We start from the raw sequence: 21677 nt of genomic DNA on the forward strand, positions 1-21677 counted from the left end.
TTGCCATTCTTTTCAGCCCATTCACTTATCTTCATCTCCATGATACATCCAAATAACTTTTTTTATCAAAGAACCAACCATTACAGTGCGATATTTATTCACATTGTTTACATCTTCTCCTTTGTGCAAAGGTTTGATCCAATTTGCACTCCAATCATGAGGCATGTCATGCTGAAGTACAAGGTTAAACATATCGCATATCCAATATTGTATTTTCTTGCTTGTCCATTTAATCATTTCAGCCTTGACACCTTCAAGGTCCCCTGCCTTGTGAGTACCAAGTTTCTCAAGCACGCGGCATACATCTTCAATGGTAAATAAGGGAGGCATAAACGGAAGGGATCTACAATACTCCATCTTATCAACATTGGGTTGCTCATAGAGGTTCCTGCAATGCATATATATTCTCAAGAGTCAAGTCATCAAAGCTCTCAACGCGCTTGCCTTTTAGATTTTGCCAAAACTTGCCACATGCATGTGCACTTGCGCTAAAAGAAGTTGTTTTCTGACTTCCCACCTTCTCCTCTTCTTTTGAACAAGTGCTTTGTATGTGTCTGAATGTTCCAAGTAAACTTCGTTGTCTTTGCTTTCATCCAACCTTAGCAAGTGTTTTCGGGTTTGACTACATTCCATGTCAAACCATTTCTTCTTGGTGCTACCCCTCTTAGACCTTTTGCAAGACATGTGTTTCACCGAAAAGCATTCCTTCGCACAAGAATAAATTACTTCTTTGAAAACTTTCCACTTGCATTCTTATGTTGGGCTCTCTTGACGCTCTATCATGCTTAACATTTGGTCCACCATATCATCATATATAAGTGCTCGCTTGAAGTCTAGACGTAGGTACAAATGATTCACATCATGATTGGAGGCTACATGCTTGGACCTTTTACCACACTTGAGGTCATATACATAACATCCTATGATCCGATTCCGGATTCCATTCACCAAGTGTAAATCTTTATATGCATTCTAGAGTGGCTTTCAAAAACAACATTAGTCAATCACGCTATCACCATTGTGCTGTCTACATCTAAAGTCATTGGTGCCTTGCAGTAGAGATACACCATTTGCAATGAGCATTCCGGTACTATTGCACATATGTAGAAGTGACTTTCCATAGTGATTGAGTTCTTTTGCATCATTAGAACTTTGATTATACATGTATGAATCATCCATTCTTTTGAGACATGCGGCATGTCGACTTATTGTGTGTCATGTTGTAACGTATCCGTGCGAGCATTCATGTCTCCAAAGATAATGACTTCACCCTGGTCCTTGTAATGAGAAATGTTTTCCTCTAGTTCAATAAAGGGCTGATCTCTATCCATATCCAAGTGAGCATAAAAGTTGGAGTCATAGTGAGGAATGTAGCAACCAGCCACAAACATGACTTGACCATTTGGTGGGCTGATTTTCAGCCATGAGTAGCGTTTATTCTTATCTTCTTTGACAACGGAAACATCTTTCAAACCCTTTTTGGTCATACATGCTATGCCTCCTTGGCCTCTACATTGCTTTGCATTTTTGGTCCACATCAAAGAATGCACATCGTATTTGTCAAATCCAAGAATTTGTTGTGCATCATGCTCCATGTTTCAACAAGAAGTATCATATCAAAGTCATTGGTAAGCTCATCAATGCGAATTCCCGCATTCCATAGATACCCATTAAAATTCCAAAAGCTTATTCGCAAGCGTGAGTTGGTATCATAGATCACGTGTCCCTATTTGTTGGGTGGACTTGCATCCTCCACAAGTGACTTTTCTTCTTGAGATGACACCTTAACCTTCTTGCTTCTTTCCTCATATGCTTTGCGACGTACATTTTGTTGCATAAAAGTACAATCCTCATATACATTACAACCCGTTCCTTTGAGGTAGATCCAATTATTGTCAAGGATGATCTTTCTCTTTACCTCATTAGCCATGGTACATACAATAGGTCTTTCTCTCGAGCAAGGGGCTCCTTGTTTTCCAACTCGATGTGTACCATAAGCCATGATTCCAGACATGGCAAAGTATGCAGCAAAAAAATCTTCAATAGCACCGCAAGAGATTGGGGTGTTTCCATGCTTTCCTCCTTGATTCCACGAATGACAATGTTCTTTGAGCGTTTTTGTCATTCTTGCAATTCTTGAGTGTCCACATTCTCTACATTGTTTGCTTGGACAACGGCTTGCATGATAGGAGATGTAGAAACCACATTATCGTTATATATATTAGCCCATGCTTTGGATGCATTTCTCATCTCACATACTTCATGTCGTATTGTATCTATCGTTTCCTCTATCAATACATGATCACTCTCAACTTTGCTCAAGCGCTCTTTCAATACATTCATGTCAACAAGAGAGCGCTTACATTCTCGAACTTCACTCTCAAGATGCATCAAGCATGTTATTTGCATTTCAAGAACCCTCTTGAGGTGCTCATTCTCCACAACGAGAACTCTTAAAGTGCCATTCTCCATTGCAAGTGCGCGCAACTCTTCACCTTGCTTGTTGACGGTTTCTTGTAGTGAGACCAAGTAAGCCAAGATCATTACTTCCGTTGTTGTAGATGATGTGGTTGGATTAGCATCCAAATTCCTTGGAGATTTTGCATCATTCTCCATGGCAAGTGTGGATTTTTCACCCTTGCGAGTTTTGTCCGACATTGCCTTCAAGTCGACAACAAAAACGAAACATTTTGACAGTTTTTTCAGTTCTGAGATAGAGAGGAAGAGAGAGAAATTGATAGAGAGAGAGAGAGAGGGATAGAGAGGGAGAGATAGAAGAGGAAAGACAGAGATAGAGGAAAGAGGGAGAGACGGAGAAAAAAAGAGATAGAAAAAAAGAGAGGGAGAGAGAGAGAGGAAGAGAGAGGAGAGAGAGGGAGAAGAGGAAAGAGAGAGAGAGAGAGGGAAAGAGGGAGGGAGAGGGAAAGAGAGATATAAAGATGTTCGTGGGGAGAAAGAGAGAAAGAAGGAGAGAGAAAAATAGAGATATCCGTCGGGAGAAAGAGATACGTAGAGAGAGGAAGATAAAGAAAGAGGGAGATAAAGAGAAATGGTTGTAGACGGAGCAACCATTTTGTGGTGTGCACAGTGTGGGTATGCTCGTACTTCGGTAGAGTGCTATGAAAAAGACCTTATTTACATGACGTCGATGGACCCTCAGAAATTTAACTTCTCTCTATCTCTCTTCCTATCTCTTTCTCCCCACCCAATAGGCATTAGGTTGGACAGCATTTAACGATACAGTACCTCAGAATGGAGGCAAACATGCGATGTGCAAAGTAATCCCTCGAACAAGGAGCTGCTGTGAAGAGATGCTGCGTAAGAAGCACAATAAAGAAGCTCTTCTTCATATAAGCACTCTATGGAAGCATGAGCACTCTTGCACTATGCACAACACAAAACGATGGCTACATTTATAACCATAACTCTTTATCTCTACTCAAAACAATGGCTACATTACGTATATGTATATATATTTGTGTGTACATATATATATGTGTATGCATGTATGTAGGCACTAAGTACGAGAGCATAGCACCCGAAGGTTAGACGCTTCCTCTTGGGTATAGTCCCTTTTTAATCGTGGCATTGCAGTCATTGGTCCACTCTTGCATAGATTACCGCAACGTATCTTTGGTTTTACCACGGTTGAGACTGTGATAATATCTAAAGAGGTGCCACTTGACCTTTGGCACTACTAACCTCTACTTAGGTCTACTAGTATGTATATGTAGCTATGTGTTTGTGCCAATATGCTTGTGTACATATTTATAGATGAGTGAGTAAGGGGGGAAGCTAAATTTTATATTTCTCTTTGTAATGTAGATGTCAAACAAGAGACCACCTAGCGGGGAGCAGCCAGCTGGCTCTTGTTTTGGTTGGTTCACATCCCAGGTGGGCTCCCACCCGGGGTGGATCCAAGTCTTGAGACGGTGAAAATAATCAAAGAAAACAAGAATGTTTCTAGCTAGTTAATCCTAAACCATGAGTGTCGCAGGTTTATTTTTTTTATTTGTAGGCATGTCCATCCTACAGCTACCCTTTTCAGGTTCCTCCATCGATCGTAGATTTAGACCTACAGCAGGCTCTCTCTTTATGAGACCAGTACCTCCGTTCCATAGTGGAATTGTTTGGTCGCTATACTTCGTAGCAGCTTGTGACCTACAGTCTTTCTCCGCAGACTACACCATGGGGGAGTCTGGGAGGGACTCCTTACCTACAGAGTCTCGCACCAACGGCACCTCAGTCTACGGCCTCTCCTTATCTTTCTACTCTCCTTTCATTGCATGGTCCTACTCCCATCGTATCACAGGGTCCTACGCCACTCCATTCCACTCTTGCTTTGCCAGAACACCGTCGACAAACTTCCTCTAGCAGCGCGCATCGACACTCGTCTTAAGGCAACGAGCACCGTGAGAGACGAAGCGGCGAAGGATCTTGTGGTTTCGCATGTTTTAGTAGTGGCGGGGGAACAGAGTCCCCACTTTCAGCGCGTGATGCCCGTGACGCAGAGGATGAGGATACTAACGCAACCATGACAGACACGCATGGGCCCTACTACAGGTTTAAATATGGTGAGGAGGTGGACTTCGGCACGGTACAGGGTAGGGCATTTAGATGCCATCTACAAATTCTTATACATTCAACATATAAGAACTGATTTGTAAAGTTTAGAGACCAGCTGCTCGAGAATGCATGGTACATTGAGGACGCGCTGTTAGCTAGATTTCCAAATGTCCCCGATCAACGTTTTTCACAACAATGGCTGGAGGGCTACATAAATACATTTGTAAAAAACAAGTAGTCTAGTGCGCAGCGCGCATTAGCCAACTAGGTTAGAGATCCAGACTGGAGCTACCGTGGTGGCAACAAGGCAGACACAGAGTGGGAGTGCGCAATGCAAGAAAAGAGCGATCAAGCTATGACGGTCTCACCATGCAAACAACAACGCAAGGCTCGCGCTAGAAAAACTCCCACGCACTATGGCTCAGGAGGCAAGGGAGCCTGGAACGACAAATATGTAAGATTGATTAAATTATAACGTCGATCGGTGATTATAAATATTGTAGTTGATCATTTATTATTGTTATTAATAACTTAGAAAAATATCACTCTTTCTTTACCAACCAGAGAGACGGTCAAGTATCGGGAGCGACATACAAAATTTGATACTTGGTGATGGTTGTTCGAAAACAACCACATCTCTCGTGAGCAATTCGATGCAGCGGTTGGATCACTACAAGCGGCAAGTTTGAACAAGTAATTTTGTATCAATTGTTTTGAGCTGTTGATAATTGTTTAATTTGGTTTGGGTTTATGTAGAGTCAAAGTGATCAAACGTACGTGCCTCTGGATGACGACAAGATAGAGGAGGATTAGATAGAAAAATATTTGTCCAAACTTTCGCAAAGTCCCAATGTGGCATAATGTATATATAATTATTTACATTTTATTGTAACTTTTTTAAATAGTTGATCTTCTGTTTAAATGGTCAAGGTAAAGTAAATTCAATTTCAATTCTTTGGTATTTTTTATACTCTTCCAAAAACCAATTGATGTTTCATTGTTTTATGCATGTCAAAAATAAAAGTACTCGTTTGGGCCACCCAATTTTGGGTGGCCCAAATGAGCGCCTTTATTTTTGAATTGTCGTTTAGCGGCAATAAGCGCGGTAATAGTAGCGATAAATTTGCGGTAATAGCAACGGTATAGTATTGCCACTATTATTGCGCTTATTGCTTCCAAACCACTACTGCAATCATAGCCACGGTTATTGTCGCCCCTGCAATTTTTTCTCTCTCCATTTTCCTTTGTTTTTCCATGGCAATGCTAGCAGTTATAGACAAGTCCTCTTATACTGTTTGGTTCATAGTTCATGTAACACCTCGGGGGAGAACTAGTTTTACCACTAATGAAGTGGAGACCATCTTTGACCCTCTCCCACTTACTAATTTGGATGGGGGGAGACAGAGGATGATCTTCTTATCAGTTTCATAGAACATTCTTGTGCAAATTGATGATCCAAATTTATTCATTCCAAGAGGTAAAAGAAGATCCTATATGTAGATTATCTTCCTGGGTAGAATTCTTTGAATGCCTTCAATTCAAGAGGGCCAAGAAAGATCACTATGTATAGACCCTCATCAAGAAAATTCTGTAAAGCCTCTTAATTCTTGGGTAGAATATTTTCAATTCCTTCATTCAAAGATCACTCTGTGGAGGTCCCCATTAGGGAGGCTATATGTAAAGCATTTTGTATCTTTGATAAATAAAAGAACCCCTAGCCTAGAATTTGGGTTCCTTGATAACTAATATTCCTCTATAGTGGGATTCAAATGATGACACCTCACACCCATTTAGAGAAGCAAGGAATAGAAGAAACATAAGTGAGGGAGGCCTCTAGTTTTCATGGTCATGGATTTAAAGGGTCTACACCACAATCCAATTCAATAACCCAAAGGATATAAAGGAAGCAAACACACTATGATAGCTAGACTCAAAACTCAACATACCTAGGATCCATATCTCACATTTAACACTAGTTTCCTAGCCTAACATGACATAAAAGTGTTCTTCTAGGGTTTTGAAAACAATCAAATATTTCTAGCATAGAAGTCGTTACTTCAACCCAAAGCAAACACCAGACTTTATGTCAGAAAAATAAGAGACACTCACAATGCTTGATTGTATGGTCATGAAGAGCTCTCAAAGCCAAAGGAGTGATCATTCTTACCAAAAAGAACATAGTTTCTAGGTGCATCTCATTTTACATAAGTTACAAAAATCTCTAGACAATGAGCCTATTATTCGTGCAAACATCAATGAGTTCTTAACCAAAGTCTATGGTTATTGTACGACCCAAAATTTTTCCTTGAACATAGAATTAAGTACAAAACTAGTACATTTTTTGCATTCTATTGACCTCTCATCCATGGTTCTCTACGTTCACCTACCATTACCACTCTAATCCTTCCACTTTATGTACTTTTGTTCTTTTCTTTCATGTTCAAATATAGGCATTAGGAAGAGAATGAGGTGTAGGAGGGCCTCTTTATTTTGGAATTTAAGGGAGTCGAACCTTTAGTATTGAGAAAGCAATCGAAAGATAGTTTTTGAATTCAAACAGACAAAACTGATAGTTTATTTGAGTTCAAATTTTCCCTCCAAAATGAAATTTACAATCTAGCAAGAAAACCATATCTACAAAAAGTCCTCAACATAATCTCCTCTCAAATTGGAGATCATATGTAGGAGTTATGGAAGGCCAAAAATCATAAAGTTATCTACCCTTTTTTGGAGAGAAAAGTGCATCTTTTGATCACTCTTACACACAACCATTCTTGCACACATGGTGAGCATCTATTTGTCCAAATGTTAATCACCTTCATACTCGCATGGCAAATAAAGAGGTCCTCTTACACCCCATCCTTTTCCAAATGAAAGAATCAAAAGCGTCAAAACATGTTTCCCTAAGAAAATTTGGAACCCACGTATGAAGTACAAAAACTGCATTGATGAAAAAATTGGCTTCAACAATGTGGTTTTCAGTATGACATATAAAAAAGCTACCAAATTTGTCTCAAATTGGAACTGTATGCTTATATTTGGACCTAAGCTTGAAGTATACCATGCTTGTTGAGTGAAATTTAACAATTTGAAGACAGACAACATAGTATTGAAATAAAGTACGACTAGTTCTAGCAAAATGGAAAACCACTCCCACCTTTTTGTTGTTTTCTATTTAGGGTATTAGGATGACCAAAAATTAAGGAAGAAGAGCTACATAGTGAGCACTTCATAAACACTCTCAAATATGCCTTTTCATTACAAAGGCACTTCCAAAATATTCATCAAATATGAGTTTTATTAGCAATTTAGCATAAAGATTTTTTTTGCAAATGGACCATAGCCTCCAAGACATAGGATTTTCATTTTTCAAAAGCATAAAGACACCTATAGAAATCCGTATGCTAGCTAAGCACTTTAGAGGTCACTAGGTGTGTTTCAGGCTGATCTAATTCCAATTTTATGAAAATTAATTAAAAAAAAATCACACATTTTTTGGCTCAAGTTAGGTTTACAAATGTTATTCAAGGCGAATATAGAAGGTGGAATCAATAGCCCAAAATAATTTTCAAGTAATAACCTAGCTTTTTGTGGATATAGAACACTTTAGAATCGCATTGGCATTTCAAGCAATAATTCTAGGAAGTTGCTGAGTTAAGAGGACATAAAAGTGTCCAGGGATGTAAAAGTTTCATGTTACCAATCTAGTGTTAATTTAAGAGGCATGACAGCTAATCAAATATTCCCAAGCATTGTATGAGACTTATCCATTACTAAAAACCAGTTTTGTGAAAAGTAGTTGACTAATTGGGTCCACCCATCTCTAAACAATGGACATTGGATACTAGTGTCCCACTTTCCACACCACACACCCATTCCTCTTTCGAATTACTACCACACTGTTTTAATATAATTTTATACTCCTTCGTTTCTTTGTTCGTATAATCTTTAAAAAATCACCCAAAAATTTCTTTCTCAAACAAGGTCTTATGAAAAGAGTCCTAACTTTTTACTGTATCTCTTATAGAATGTTATAAGTTTGCCACTTCCTGTTTTAACGGATTAAATAAAAAAAGGTTCCCTTTTTTTGGTGAAAAATAATCACTAACGGGTTTCAAATAATCACTAACCTTTATATACGTACATACAACGAGACAGTTAAACTCAAGCAGATGCCATGGAATTCTATGTATTGAACATAAGCATCATACATGCCTTACACACAATATACCCATGTAAACAGAAAATAGATCTCAATATATTTTTCATGTGTTAAATCTTCTAGTTAGTTCATTGCATGAGTTTTACCTCATGTCTCTGAAATATCTCTCTCTCTTTCTCTTTCTCTCTCTCTCCCCCTCCCCATACCAACTTTAAAAAATTACGCATTTGAATAACATTTCTGTGTTCTATAGACAATGTGGGTATTCACTTGTATAGTATTTGATTATATAATATTAGATCCTACATTAATTATACTATCAAATATTTGTGGTAGTCAAAATCTTCATACAAATTAACCACAACACACACACACACACACACCCCCAAAAAAAGGGGGATGAAGAAAAATTACAAGCCTAGACTTGACATGTATTGGTGTGAACAGCCCCCATTGCTTTGGGTTAATTTATTAACAGGAAAATATACTTTCTAAAGTTAAGTCAGTCACTGGTGAGTAGAGAACATGAGGACGCTTATCTCCTCAAGGCACTATTTGTGGCATTTTGAAGATTAATGAGAAATATTGGATCTAGTTTAGAAGGCACGGATGCAAAAGATACAATGAATCTTAGTACTACACAGCCCTATTGTGAAAGTTATTAAAGTCTTGAGGCTGGAAAGGCTTACAAGGCTATGACAAGCTGAAATGGACAGGGAAAAAAAGTTACTTTGATGGAGCCATGTGAAAACGGGGAAGATCCTTTGGCTCTCTCTCTCTCTCTCTCTCTCTCTCTCTCTCTCTCTCTCTCTGTGGGATGTGTGGGGGATTTTTGGAAAGGAATGGGACAAGGGTTGCAAAAGGCTTGACTCGGTGTTAAAACCTTAGCTTGTGGAGCTTGCTAGAAGAAGCTTAGAAGGAAGGCTATGCAAATAAAAGGAGAGGAACCCACCTCAAATTTTGGTACCCTTAGTGAGCTTCACATTTTGCTAGCTCCATTTTGATACCTTCCTGTAGATCTGTCTCCTTGTAGGTTAAACCCCTTGTGTTAAATCTCATATCATCCTTACTCATAGAGTATCCTTAATCCTTAATGTATAGTAAGGAGCACTCACATTATGATATTTTCTCTCTCATTTTCTCCTTGTCACAAATCCTTACACATATAATAATATGTTATTAAGCTCTTGTCTTCAATTTCTTGTGTTAAATTCTTACCTAAATCCTTACCCACAATATAGTCTTTAGGTCATATGCTACTCTGTGAGTGTATACTCATAAAATAGGTATACCCTTATAATAGCCTTTGGACAATCCCATGCTCTCTCACTCTACACTTCAACATGACATCAAATGCGTGGTTTTCTAAATGATTGTGAGGCCCTTTTTGGGAGTAAAACTGAATCATGAGCAACTAAGTCAACAAGTACCCTCGGGTATCTTTTCTCCATTGAATGAAGCATAGGCCGGGCTTAGCCTATGCTTTCATGATAACCATCTCAACTTCTCAAGTTCTACACATTTAAGAGATTGTCAGAAGTACATGTTGGGCTCAGATGGTTATAAACTATATTCTGAGGGGGAATTTTGCTCCGTTTAAGACACTTTAACTAGTGTGTGTGTGTGTGTGTGTGTGTGTGTGAGAGAGAGAGAGAGAGAGAGAGAGAGAGAGAGGGAGGGAGGAGGGCGCATTCTTCCTTGAAATGGGTTCCTACAGTTCAGTCTTTGAGCACCTTCATGCATGTTATAACAGCCTTTTCCCCTCTTTCCATGTGTTGGAATTGGAGCTCCATGCAAGTAATTAATAGCCCAAGCCTGGCTCAAAGATTAAAGAGTACATGGAAATCACCTTCAGATTCTTTGACTGTGGAAATTACTTGGGATACCCACAGCTTATACCGAAGGGGGTGGTACTTCCCCCTTTTTTTTTTCCCTTGTATTAATTAAGTGTTTCTTTGTTAAAGGGCTGGATGTCATTGAAGTGAGTGTTGTGGTGCATACCAAGGCTTGTTTTGTAGTCTTTTGATGTGAGCAAATTGACCAAGGCTTGACCAGCCCTATAATTGAGTAGAGCCAAAATCAAAGCTTTTCAAGGTCATGATGAGAAGAGTCCTTTCTTGCAATGCATATATGTGGAGATTATAGAAAGGGACCAAGGCTCTCTCCTTTTCTAGTAAGCTAAGCTAAATTCTAATTATATATACCCATGTTGTGGACAGTGGTGGTGAAGTCATCTTTCTATAAAAGCAGCATATTGGGTGGGGGTGAAATCATTTGCTTCCTTTTTCTTCTTCTTGTGGATCTTCAGTTCTACACACAATCATCATCATGATGGCCTGCCTACCTATCATTAGAGAAGTGGGTCATGTGTGCTCACTTCTAAAGGAACACACACTCACACACACACACACACACTGACATGCTTTGAGCTCATCATGACCTCTTTTGCTTTCTTGTCCTAATTAAGGCCATGCACTGCACAAACCAGGATAACCTTGACTACTAATTTGCATAAAACTTTGCTGTGTTTTATTTCATTGTGCTGATGATTTAAGCTCTCTTTGATTTCAGATGCCCCCCCCCCCCCCCCCCCCCCCTCCAAAGCACAACATGGGTGCTCGAGAATCGCTCGCTAATCGTCACCAGGCATATATATAAGCACACACATGCATGTGGATGCAATTTAGAGCTTTCGAGAAATTTGAAGACATTGCTAATTTATTTCTGAGTGTCTACATTAGGGTCAAGGTAGCTATGATAACAATATGATGCTGTGTCCCTCCAGAGATTACGTAAAATTGTTTTCATCTAAACATAGCATTACTACCGTGAGCTCCATGCTGTTTCCCATGCATGCAAAAGGTGCCTTGCCTCGACTCACAGCCAGCTTGCCTGCCATGCACCCCCCTCCCTCTGTGAAAAGTAATCTTGCGCTAATTCTCAGAAACTGCCTGCCTTTGGCTACTGCTCTTTCCTTGAAGCTCTCTTTAAAGCATTCGTTTGCAAATCCCTGCTTGCTCCTCTTGTTGATATTCTGTGTTAATACATTTCATATCGCAGGTGTGCGCTTGCCGACACCTTGAAAGTGCTCAAGGCATGCGGGTGCTTGCGGGAAGCTCTTGAAGAGGATAGAAGAAATGGAGTACTCTGTTGGAGGGAGTGCCGTCTGGCTCGACGCCAACTCTTGCAACATAATATTATGATTGCTTGCAGCATGCATCTGTTCTCAACTGTTGAGCTCTGATCATGCCCTAGAATTGACGTCGGACCAGGCTTCATTCCCTTCAGCATACATTCTCCTGCCGGATCTATGATGGCAATTATAAGCTGCGGTGACGCAGCGATGTACAATTTTGGAGGAAGTTGTCTTAATCTCTATATGTAATCTGCAGCATCAACGTCTCTCTCTCTCTCTCTCTCTCTCTCTCTCTGCTACACAGATCACAGTGGCTGCCTCAATGCAAGATGCTGCACGGCAGCGTTGCTGCTGCCAAATCAGATGGCCAGCGCTTAAGCTTTACCTGTCTCATGCAGTGATATGTCATGTGAATGATTGAAAGCCCTGTATTTTTTTGTACCGAGTTCCAGGTTTATTTTCGATGATAACATGTATTGAGGCTTCATACACATTTTGAGAAGAGAAATCAGTAAGCCCTAATCCCCAAAGTTTACATGCATTCTGTTTCTAGGTTACTCTTATCTGACTCTTCCAAATTCCGAGCATGTGCGTCGGAATGGTCATTTGAGAGCATGCTTGCGAGATTATGTAACTGGAATGGGTTTTGTTTAGCTTCACAAACCTTGGTGGCCACACAGAGAAGAGTGGTTAATTAGCAGATAGAAAACTATCATAGATGCGGCGGCGCCATAAGCTCTTGATAAGTGCTGTGTCAATGGCAGATAAATGGTCACCAAATGATATAGTGCCTGCATTCTTGAATGGTGTGTGCATGTACAGAGTTATTGCTAGGATTAAAACACAACATGTAATTAGGGTTTGAGTAATAATGCCATGAAAATTATAAGACCATGGTATGATCGATTATAATAAAACTGAGGTTGTGGATACCCATGGCTTCCCCTTGTGCAAATGAAGATGAAAGGTCTGATAACATCATGTGTATTGGACGGGCGTTAGTCTTTCTTAATCGCTGATAGAATTGTCTTAGTTTCCCAGAAGACTTTGGTTTTCAAAGGCAAGTTTTTGGAGCTTTTGATAAAATAATTAATGTATTTAACTGAGATTTTTGTGTGTTCCTTATGGAGTTAGGGAGTGGGGTGTGGTCATGCCATTCATATCTGTGTGTGCCTGATGCAGCATTGCATGCTTGCATGTGCACCACTCGCCTTACATGAAAGGACGCAATGCCTTTTGTAACTATGAAGATTTTTCCATATACTTGCATCACTTAGTTCTTTCTACCAAAACATTAATGCATACTTTCCAACAATATTTGCTTGGTATTTGGATCAATCATCTCAGTAAAATGGGAATTACTTGTGGCAACCTACCTAATATAGAGATATGGTGTGGTGTAGAGCCTCAGTTGAGGACGTAATCATTATTGTGTAGATCGGTCGGGCCTGAGGTAGGACTGGGCAGGCCATGGGCTACAATGCACATGCGGGATATGGTGTGGTGTAGAGCCTCAGTTGAGGACGTAATCATTATTGTGTAGATCGGTCGGGCCTGAGGTAGGACTGGGCAGGCCATGGGCTACAATGCACATGCGGTATAGGGGGTCTATAATTAGCACAGCCAAGAGCCAAGGGTCTATATATGGCATAGTTGGGTGGAGAAGTGCATGTGCAAGTCTTACACTCATATCTACCTTCATGGAATAAGGGTAGCCACACAGAGGCGTGGAGGGCTTGGCATGGATTCCTTCTCTCTCTCTCTCTCTCTCTCTCTCTCTCTCTCTCTCTCTCTCTCTCATGGTGAGCTAATGGCCCTGTGCAAGCTCCCTTATTGAAAGGTGGTGGCTATGGACGGTGCCAGCAACAAGGAGCCATGGAGAGCTGTTGGCCTGTAGAGAAGGAAGAAGCCATGGGGAGTTGTTGGCGTGCAGAGGAGTAAAAGCAATGAGAGAGAGAGAGAGAGAGAGAGTTTGACACAAAATAAATACACACGCTTGTTGATTTGTTAAAAGCCTAACATACTTATAAGTGATAACTTGCCATGCAAAACTCCACTAAACTCCATGCCATAAGAGAAATTTTCCACGGGTGATGGGCTTGCAAAACCCAACACTTACGAGGAGAAGAGTTGCTTTATGCAATTGCCTGCTTTTGCCCATGGTAACCACAACTTCTTTTTACACGAGGGTGTCCAAAATAGTAAGGATTGTGTCCCACTCTGCAGTGTAACATGCAAAGGATAGTGCTTATTAAGCAACTCAAGATTGAGATTGTAACCTTGCGAGAGTGGGAATCGGCACCGACCAACCTATACATGAAGCTCCAAAAAATTGCATCAATTTTTGGCAAGCAAGATCTTTTTGCTACATTAAAGACGACGTCTTTGCAATTGCGCTTATTCACCTTGGTGTTTGAATATGCTTGAATTCAGCAAGAAGTAAAATCCTTGCAAAGAAAGTATTACCATGTTGGCAAACAACGGAAGCATGGCTCAAGCATGGGCAAAGTGCAATTTTTCAAGACGAGAAGTAAGAGTTTTACATTGTGCATTTGATTAAAGGTTGCCGGTTCAATGGATATGGATAGTTCACAACGACAGTGACACCCAAAGTTGGGCTATAAGTTTGAAGAGTATGCTGAGCTATATCATACAAATGCAACAATGAATAGTAAGGCTTTAGATCTTGCTCAAGGGGATCAAACATAACTAGCAACCATTGGTATCTCATCTAATTATAGTAAGACACGCACTGCTGCTTGAAAGGCAGATCTCTTTATATCACATCTTTGCTTGACAAATGAGGCAAAGGTGCTCGACACGGCCGACCATTTGTTACAAGTCAAGAACGCTAGCAAGATGCTCTCTCTCTATTTTGGAGTTTAAAATTTGAATTTTTTTCTAGGGCATGGCTCCTAGGCAAGTTTTCTAAGATACATGCACTCAAAAACGACCATGATCATCACACACCACGAGTACAATTTGATCTTATGAGGTCTATCAGGACGTGATTGCACATGGTGAAGCAAGCTGGCTTCTACACATATGAGGTATCCTACATAAATTAACCGGACCAAGGGGTGATACGAATTTCAATGAGAAGGATAGTAATTCAAGCACGTCAGGAAGCAACTTAAATTTCAAGGTTATATTTTTGAGCTTATTAAATCTTTGTGAATCTTCTACAAAACCAGCTTTACTTTGAAAAAGACCTGTGTTGTAAAGCAAAGTGCTTTGAAGGCCATCATGAGAAGCTAGGCTTCTACTCCACACCAAACTATTGCTCATTGACAAACAAGTTTGGAGCATTGGCAATATACAGATATAAGCTCACATTTTACATTTGGCAATGTCGATTTTTGATGTATCTATCCATGTGGGTATAGATTGTGCAAGGAATTTTTTTGTATCGGCTCAATTCTTTGAGGCTATCATTTTAGCGATGTGATTATCGCTATATTATTCAGACCGTCCTTTTAGCGATGGGCTTATCACTTCATTTCTTAAATTGGCATGCATGGTGTGCTAGTTAGGCGGAATTCATTCCACCTCATCATTGTTTACGCACTCGCTATCACACCAAACCCTGGTAAAAGTGGGAGACTTGGAAGAGCCATATATTGTGTTGATAGATCATGGGTCAGAAATCAACCTCATGTCAAAGAGTCTTTATCAAAAAGGAAAATGGCCAATTGATATAAATCATGGATGGATGATTCGTGTAGCAAACAACTCATCAGGGGAGCTGTATGGAGCTTGTCCAAATGTAAAGGTGACTATAGGGGATGTGAAAGATAACAAAAATTTCTTTGTACAGGAGATGTCTGCATACCCTCTTATCCTTGTGCAGCCATACATCATTGCTACTTGCATGGAAACCAAGGTAATGGACGATGGGTCAGCTTATGCAAGGATAAAGAGCAGGGATGGGAAGCAGTCAGTACAGTTCCTTACTGTTTGTGTGGACCATGAAAGGAATCGTTTGTGTGGACCATGAAAGGAATTGTGAAAGTCTTAGAGAGCAAGCCTTGCCAAAGGCAGACAAAGAATTCGAGGACTACAGGTATATGAGGGGTTTTGGCCATGTACAATTGCAGAGCGGGATTGCAATGGTACAAGAAGAAAAAAGTTCTCACAAATTGTATATGCAAAGGAAACATTTTCTATAGGTTTTGTAGGATTAGGAGACTATGGATCTATTGCTTTTACAAAGTGTGAGGACTTAAAGCAGGGTGAACGACAACATGTAAATAGTGTAGAAAGAGATTTTAACTTGAATGGTTTGCTAGAAGATGGTGAATGCATTGCAGGTGTGTTTGATGAGTGTTCGTTTGTGGATACTATGCAAAACTTTGAGTCTTTAGTGGATTGCAATTTGCATATGGAAAGTGAGGTCGTAAAGTATGCTCAATAGAAATGTAAAAAGTCATTGAGGATTTCAAAAATTCTCAAGGTGTTGATGTACGAGTGGAGACCGAGTACAAGCCTGTGACAAAGAAAGTGAAACCAGTGGTATTACCTCTACCAAATGACTATACGGATAAGATGGATCAAGCAAAGCTTTTAAGACAAACACCTTTTTTGTTCCACTTTGGCAATCTCCTTTTTAGTGCACTGGGGAAGATTATAAGCTTGTAAAGCCATGAAAAAACTTCATATCTCCACCTTCAAAATTTGAGAACCTCTTCACACTTTTCCTTCCCCCTGCACCTTGAATGGTGCACCCAAAAATGAAAAGAAATCATTGATCCCCTTCTGTTGCTATTGTCCACCAACTTTAACTAGGCATATCTCTACGCTCAGAACTCTAATCGATGAAGAGTCACTTGTGTGGAATCATTGTCATATGGGCCTACTAAATATAATCCCCTTTATTGCACTAGTGTCCTTGCCTTTGGCCTATACCATCTTACCCTAGGCGTGATGATGGACCTCCCTTACACCATAGATCCGACCACCGATGAGATTTGGATAGATGAGAATGACAGAAAGGTGACTACTACCATGCATAGCTTCTACTTAAAAATATTCCATCACCATTTCATGAAGAAATGGAAAGAAATAGAAGGTGATATCAAAGAAAAGGTAATCAACATACTTCACAATGCTTTTTACATGGAGAGTGTGGAGCATCTTTTCTCCACCAAATGGATGCACACATAGATGCACGACTACTTGAAGCACAAGCGCTGAGAGGTATACGAAGCATTGAAGAACAACACGATACCAAGCTATCCTAGCTCAACAAGGCAAAATAAAAGAAATAATTTAAAGAAAAATTACGTAAAATCCTAACATGTACAAGCAGCAAAAAGAGGCAACGAAGGCACGAGTGGAGTTAGAGAGTTCACACCACTTAGGTGGCAGTGAATGGACAAGCTTTGGGGGAGATTTTGCAAGTAAACTTGTATTGCATTTAGGGCTAGTATTTCATCAATTAAATTTGTGTTGCTTTCAATGATTTTGAACAATGGATGATGACAAATGATCGGGAGCCTACCCCATTCGAGAAAAGTTATGGTGCAATTAGCCATGGTCTTATTGAGCTCAAGGAGATTTTGAAATCTTGAAACGAGATAAAACATATATACTTGAATCACAAAATATTTTTATCGTCTCTTTTTGTTCTGCAGAATGTGAACTAAACACCCTTGAAACATGAGAAACCTCTTCACCAAAGTAGCACATTCAGTATAATGTCACACTTTATAGAAATGTTTTTACATTCCATGTTGACAATGCTTTATATACATTAGGAAATTATGGACGTTATTTGGAGAGCCTTTTAGAAGAGAGAGAAAAGATGCTCTTACAATGAGAAAAGAGCCAACATTACGTAGAAATACAGACTAATATTAGCAAAAATTAGAAAAAGGTCTCAACTGGTCATTGAAAACGATCACCTTTTTTTCAATGCAAGTGTCTTTTATGTGATGTAAGCGTCGCTCATTTAAAATTGGTTTTTTCATTGAAATGATAAAAATTCACAAAACTGTCATCTAGTGGTAGAATTTGAAGCCTTTTACACCTACAATGCATTCAAACTGCCCAAAAACCTAAAAAAAGAATATCTACATGCCTTCTTCTAACACTCGAAGAGGGACAAAAACCCAAAAAGGCACTAAAAATTGGTTCTTGGAGAATGGCATGCAAAGGCCATTCCAAAAACTTTTGGAATGTCCTCTGCGTGGCGTTCTCTAATTTTTTGGAGAATGACATGCAGAGCTCAGCCAAAATGTTTTTGGAATGGTCTCTCCGCGTCATTCTCCAAAAACATATATATTTATATATATGCGCATATATAGATGTGTGTGTGTGTGTGTGTGTGTTTGTGTGTGTACTTATATAGCATATATATTTATATACATAATGTATATGCACACACACATACACACACACACTATATATATATATATATATATATATATATATATATATATATATATATTTATGTTTTTGGACAATGGTGTACAAAGGTCATTCCAAAACAAATTGGAATGGCCTCAACACGCCATTCTCCAATTTTTTGGAGAATGGCACATAGAGGCTATTCCAAATTGTTTTAGAATGGCTTTTGTGTTCCATTCTTCAAAAACATATATATTTATATGTATGCATGTATATCTATGTGTGTGTGTCTACATATATATAAATGTATATATATGTACACACACACACACACACACACACACACACACACACACACACATATGAAAGGAATGGGATTGTGTTAGCTAGGGTGGATAAAAGACAAACATCGTGCACACAAGCAATGTGTGTAGGTTACATTATAACTCAAGAAAATTAGGTTCCAAGATAGATTAGCTTGGACTCATAAACACGATCTTGAGTATTTGCTATCCCATCACAAGCTCACCATAAACAAGAGAGATGTAATGCAAACATGGAATGGATTTGTTTATTCATGAAATGAGCTTTAAGTAACTCTACAGCCTTGCACTACTAAATGTGAGATGATTCCACCTTTTCTCTCCTTGACTCATGCTCTAATGACTCTAGGACAAAGCTCACACCTTACAATCCTCCCCTTGAGGTTTGGGCTAGGACAATACATTGAGGATTCTTTATCCACTAAGGATGACACATAGTATCCACACAAGATGTTTGTACATATCCAATAAGGATGATAGATGCACGGAGGATGACAAAAACTTCCTCCCCTCTAAGAGAGTCTACAATCTTCACAGTATGTCGTCGTAGTAGACCAGCTCGTTCTTGCCCGCTTGGTCTTTGTCTTCTTCTTTGTCCTCCATATATGAAATGATCCTCTTGCAGGTTTTTTTGTCTTGAGCTTTATTGAAAACAAGTTCAAAACCTAAGATGCGAAAAAGTGAAAACATGCTTAAATTGCCTCCCATTGGGGTTGATTTTTCCAATTCCCAAAGTCTTGGAGTGCTTTGGAGTGGTCTTTACTCTTGGAAATTGTTCAAAGGCTAGCGTGTAAGGACCTTACAATTGCACATATGCTTGGTGACAGATATAAAATCATAAGTTGCAAAACTGGTGTCCTTGGTTGCAAGTTTTTTGGAGTTAATTGCGAGTGCGAGAGAGAGAGAGAGAGAGAGAGAGAGAGAGAGAGAGAGAGAGAGAGAGAGAGAGAGAATTCCTTTGAATTTTGTGAAGCTCCTCTTCACAAAGAGGTAGTGCCTCTTGCCTTGAAGTAGACAAATGAAGCCTTTTGCAGCTCTTCGATCGCCTTTGAATGCTTGCTATTCTTGAGCCTTTTGTTTTTGCACACAAGAAAACTCCCTTTGACTTTGCCTTGAATTGGTGTTCTCAAAAGTGTTTGGGGTTCTGATTTGTGAGAAGTGCCCTTTGTAGGTGTGACCACTCCTTTGAGATTTGATGAGCCAAGAGTAGGGCCATCAATTGTGGGATAGCACCCTTAAAAAGGGGTTTGGAGACTCTGGAGCAATAGAGGCCGGTTGTGGGAAAGGCCCCTAGGCAGGAGACCCATGCAGCTTGTGCATAGGATAGAGTCGTGGGGTAAGGGAACGGGGACTTACAGACCCAAAAAAAAACACAAACCTCCTTTGATAAGGTGTTGGTGTCCTCCTGTGGAGCAAGGAAGGCCACAACGCTTGAAAACACTGGCCAGCGATCTCGAAAATGCACTAGTCTGTAGTTGATTGAATGAGTCAGGTTCACCGTCACTATAAGAGGTACTTCACATTAGCGACGCTCGCAGTGCGATGCTCAAAAGTGAAAACCCCCGGCGTCGCTATGGGCATCGCTAATTTACTTGTAACTTAGCGATGCCGACAGGGGTAAGAAATAAATCGAGAGCGCCCAAAAACTCAGATCTCACATCTAAGTTTTCGTCACTCAAGCAAGCAAAGGTAACCCGTGCTCTCCCTCTCTCTCTCTCTCTCTCTCTCTCTCTCTCTCTCTTCCTTCTCCACACACACATACACGCACACACATACACGAGGAGAGGAAGGAGATCAAGGTATGCTTCTTTCCCTCTCCTCTCTCTCATGTTCCCTTCCCCTCTTTCTCTCTCTCCCTCCCTCTCTCTCTCTCTCTCTCTCTCTCTCTCTCTCTCTCTCTCACACACACACACACACACACACACACACACACACGTTATGGTTTTGAGAGAGAGAGAGAGAGAGAGAGAGAGAGAGAGAGAGAGAGAGAGAGAGAGAGAGAGCACATGCATAAACAAAAAACACACACACACATGCATAAACAAAGAATGCATACACACACACATTGAGAGAGAGAGAGAGAGAGAGAGAGAGAGAGAGAGAGAAGAGAGAAGAAGAAGAAGAAGAGAGTTTTAACGTAGTAGGAAACTATCCCAAGAGACCTTAAAGATCTAGTCGACAAGGAGTTGAACTGAAGACCTGTTATTCAAGATGGAAATGGCATAACCAATCTACAATGGCATAACCAATCTACCCTACTTGGGTGATAGAAAGCCTTTATACCATTTTCCTCTTTTTATTGGCACACACATACACCCACACACACACACACATGAAGAAGATGAGAGTTTTAACGTCGTAGGAAACTATTCCAAGAGACTTAGAAGATCTAGCCGACGAGGAGTTGAACTCAAGACCTGTTATTCAAGAGGGAAATGGCATAACCAACCTACCACATTTGGTTGATAGAAAGGTTATACCATTTTCCTCTTTTTATTGGCACACATACACACACACCCATACACACACACACCTGAGAAGAAAAAAGTTTTAACGTCGTAGGAAACTATCCTAAGAGACCTTAAAGATCTAGCTGACGAGGAGTTGAACTCAAGACCTGTTGAACAAAGAGAAAGAGAGAGAGAATAAAAAACCAAAGAGAGAGAGAGGGGGAGAAGACGAAAGAGAGAGCTAAGGGGAGAAAACAAAGAGAGAAAGAGATTATGTTAAAATATAATTTGATTAGGTTAGATTACATTTAGATTTATGTTTATGTTGAGTTTAAGATTATGCTAGATTTAGACTTACGTTAGATTAGATTTAGGTTTATTTTGAGTTAGATTTACATTAAATTAGATTCAGGTTTATTTACGTTAGATTATAATAACTTTAGGTTCATTTTGAGTTTAAAATTAAATTAGATCTAGATTTATGTTCGATGGACCATGCGGACCAGCAATTCCACCTGCATGTTCGACTGCTGCACACACACACACACACACACAGAGAGAGAGAGAGAGAGAGAGAGAGAGAGAGAGAGAGAGAGAGAATGCGCGCGCAAGAGCAAACGACGAATTTGAAATTTAAAATCGTGTTATGAAGTGAGGCCCATTCACATCTACGCAGCTAGTAGCCCCATTGG

At 39.9% G+C, this 21677-nt stretch overlaps 1 long non-coding RNA gene across 1 annotated transcript; it reads left to right on the forward strand.

Annotated features, from left to right (window-relative positions):
• The first annotated feature begins 9615 nt into the window (after positions 1 to 9615).
• On the forward strand, positions 9616 to 12796 carry LOC147448534 (uncharacterized). Its single transcript, XR_015189360.1, has 2 exons — positions 9616 to 10638; positions 11789 to 12796. It is a non-coding gene; the product is annotated as an uncharacterized LOC147448534 (long non-coding RNA).
• The last annotated feature ends 8881 nt before the right edge of the window (positions 12797 to 21677 follow it).

This window comes from Adiantum capillus-veneris, chromosome 10, assembly GCF_014529385.1.
Source record: "Adiantum capillus-veneris isolate H3 chromosome 10, ASM1452938v2, whole genome shotgun sequence".
NCBI lineage: Eukaryota > Viridiplantae > Streptophyta > Polypodiopsida > Polypodiales > Pteridaceae > Adiantum > Adiantum capillus-veneris.